This window comes from Crocuta crocuta, unplaced genomic scaffold (assembly GCF_008692635.1).
Source record: "Crocuta crocuta isolate KB4526 unplaced genomic scaffold, BGI_CrCroc_1.0 scaffold912, whole genome shotgun sequence".
NCBI lineage: Eukaryota > Metazoa > Chordata > Mammalia > Carnivora > Hyaenidae > Crocuta > Crocuta crocuta.
The window spans coordinates 315,829-316,123 of NW_027531033.1; the positions used below are offsets into that span (position 1 = coordinate 315,829).

Here is a 295-nt window from a genome sequence, read left to right on the forward strand (position 1 = left end):
TCTAATATATATGAGAAACATTTTCAGCTCATTTTATGAATCAAATAGAATATTTATATAATTTAATATTATTCAGTTTATAAATTATTTTTCCCAGTCACATTAAAAAAGAAGTAGAAAAAAAGGATAAGTATCTAAAAAGAACATGTGGAAAATAATTTAAATATTTGTATATTTACCACTGACATAGGACTTTCAGCAAATAAAAATGACATTTTATTTAGACTGGACTGAAACTGAGATACATAAACTAGACAAGAGCAATGACAGATGCTAGATTAAGAAAAAATTATAA

General features: G+C 23.1%; 1 protein-coding gene across 1 annotated transcript in view; it reads right to left on the bottom strand.

The window, feature by feature from the left end:
• LOC144237342 (protein diaphanous homolog 2-like) overlaps positions 1-295 on the bottom strand; it is a 522,961-nt gene that overhangs the window by 270,006 nt on the left and 252,660 nt on the right. The window lies entirely within an intron of this gene.